At 44.6% G+C, this 2,683-nt stretch overlaps 1 protein-coding gene across 1 annotated transcript in view; it reads right to left on the reverse strand.

Moving 5' to 3' along the window:
• Positions 1 to 2,683, reverse strand: part of T265_04394 (hypothetical protein) — a gene marked incomplete at both ends in the record, with an annotated part of 32,167 nt that overhangs the window by 1,701 nt on the left and 27,783 nt on the right. The window lies entirely within an intron of this gene.

Below are 2,683 nucleotides of genomic sequence, written 5' to 3' on the forward strand. Positions count from 1 at the left end.
CCTCGCTATTTCGGGTAGTTTTGAATCAGTACCGCCTAGGTGGACTCGAAAGACTGAAATGTGCATATACTATATCCCAGCACACCGGCAAGAAAGCACCTGAGCTGTTAACAACACCTTCCTTGAAGTGATACAATCAAACCGCTTCCCACGAATGTCTAGCTCAAAGCAATTCGTAAAGGACCAGTAAACCCCATCAGTCTCCCCAGATGTGTGATACGAGGACACTCAGAAATCTTTTTTTTCAGATTGGGCGTTTTAATCTCATGGAATAGCAAAAATGCTTAACCGGTTTCACGGCGCCCTCCGCCGTTATTGAGCAATTACGGCGCCTAACTGTAATAGAACCGTGAGGGGAACGCCTTAGTAGTGTAGACGAACCCCGTTTTTCTCTATGAAAAGAGTTCAAAGTACTCACAACAGCCTTGAAACTCAATTTGGGATAGCCTTGTCCTGGAGAGCTCACTTCTGGACAGTTCGTTTTATACCCTAACGCTACAAGAATTGTTGGAGTAGAGGGCAAGGAATGCAGTCAAGTGAACGCAGGAAGAATAACCTGTCTGCAGAGCCAAAAACTCCTGTGAGACCAAAAACAACTGCAGCCGCTAGTCCCTGAAGCACTTGCTATGTGAGGTTGTGGTCAGCTCACCAACTGGATCAAAGTGTCACCTAATGTTCTCGGATTCATGTCTCATGTGGCGAGGTTAGACAACTCAGTGTTATGTCAGTTGTGAGGTTTATAATTCCGAGGTTCACGCAATCGTTTTCGGTATTTTTTGCGTGCTTAAATGGCTATTTTATGGAATGCGTCCTTGTTTCTAAGTCATTTTAAGTAATCTAGTTAGGAGCGAACACAGAGGCACGCCATCACGAGCGTCGGTGTTTTTTTCATTTGGTTCATGTCTCATGTGGCGAGGTTAGACAACTCAGTGTTATGTCAGTTGTGAGGTTTATAATTCCGAGGTTCACGCAATCGTTTTCGGTATTTTTTGCGTGCTTAAATGGCTATTTTATGGAATGCGTCCTTGTTTCTAAGTCATTTTAAGTAATCTAGTTAGGAGCGAACACAGAGGCACGCCATCACGAGCGTCGGTGTTTTTTCATTTGGTTTCTCAGCGCGTTAGAGTTTCAAAGCAGGAACGCATAAGTGTTCCAGAAGTTGAATAAGAGTCGAATGTGGCACACCACGGCTTGAGCCACGCGAATCAAAGAGAAAACAGGTACAGAGTTGGGTGACCAACTAAAGTGCTGTAGAAAACATTGCAGCTTTTGTTATTCTCGTCATTAGACCTAATTACTTCAGGCAGCTTCTCTGTACTGATCCCTTTCCATCTCTTGAATTTCCTATGTCAGCCTCCATTCACACTTACAGGATTCAGTTGCGTTTATATCCAACAGACTATCTAGACAAACTACACTGAGTCAAAAAGGGTGCAGCGTTTCGCATCAATGAGCGTAGAGGTGCTTCCAGTTTACGCGTTTCTAGTGACCATTATAGCAATTGCCGTTACGATTAATGCTCTATGAAGAGGTTGGTATTTTCAGTGAAATAATCTGAAGCGAATCAGTGGATGCGTTACAGTTCCTAAGACATCAATACCCATTGGTTGAGTCTACGTCGGCATGCAGAAGCCAAGCTCGGACATATTAGTCATTCTTGAAGTCAGTGTGGACTGGACAGTTATCCTCTCAACTAGTCCGTTCTACGAACGAACAGAGCATGAAGTCGTCGAAGCATCATCGTTGATGTCGTACTATTGATGGTGATGATGATAGTTGGAGATCAGGCCAGTTTGCAAATCCAGCTGGTCGAAACGGTGGTGGTCCGGTAAACTACGCCCGGCATGACGTGACTGAGGCTTTACGCAAGAGCAACGAAGTTCGTGGGTGACCTTACCTAGGCACCAAAATTTATCAGAACTAAAGTGTTAAGGAGTGAAGTTCGGACGGAACCATTGCAGTCCCAAAAATGAGCACTGCTAGATTAGTCCCTGAACTCTAAAGGGAGATGACAGTTCGCGCTCAGCCTAGTCCTTTCTGCTTGTCTAGGTTAATTAGCCTGTCAGTTTACTGCGTTCTCTCGCCTGCAAGTCCTCAATTAAGGCTTGCAAAAGCAACACAACCAAGTCATCCGAATCCCGACCAGCTTCTCATTAGTTCCTGTCGCGACTGCGTGCTTTTCGATAAAAATATTCCATATCCATCAGTCAGACAAAGGACACAACCGTTTGTGTGTGTGAATTGAACCTCACGCATTGGCACTGAACATCCTTCCTCGTCACACGAGACTGGTCGTGTGCGTCTACATAGATATCTACGGAATCGATTTAGAACATGTGGCAGGATCGCCAATTGCAGTCCTAGTGGCTTCAAGACGATTCGCCCTGCGGTGACGAAGCTGCGCCTGTTTGAGTTTGCTCGTGGAATTCATATTGTTTTAGTCTCACCAGGCAACTTGCACGTATTAGTTGGCTAAACGGGCAACACAGTAACAGAAACCAGTCCCAAGCTCTGACGAAGCCTTTCAAAACCAGGTAGCATGTTTTGTCTTATCATTCACTTGTGCTAAAAGCTATATGGTTAATAGGCGGCAGAAAGAAACTTGGAATCCCGAGAGCACCGGTGATATATATATATATATATATATATATATATCCGAAGACTGTAGGGTGTCGGATTTTAG

Source organism: Opisthorchis viverrini (genome assembly GCF_000715545.1).
Source record: "Opisthorchis viverrini unplaced genomic scaffold opera_v5_72, whole genome shotgun sequence".
In the NCBI taxonomy this organism is placed as follows: domain Eukaryota; kingdom Metazoa; phylum Platyhelminthes; class Trematoda; order Opisthorchiida; family Opisthorchiidae; genus Opisthorchis; species Opisthorchis viverrini.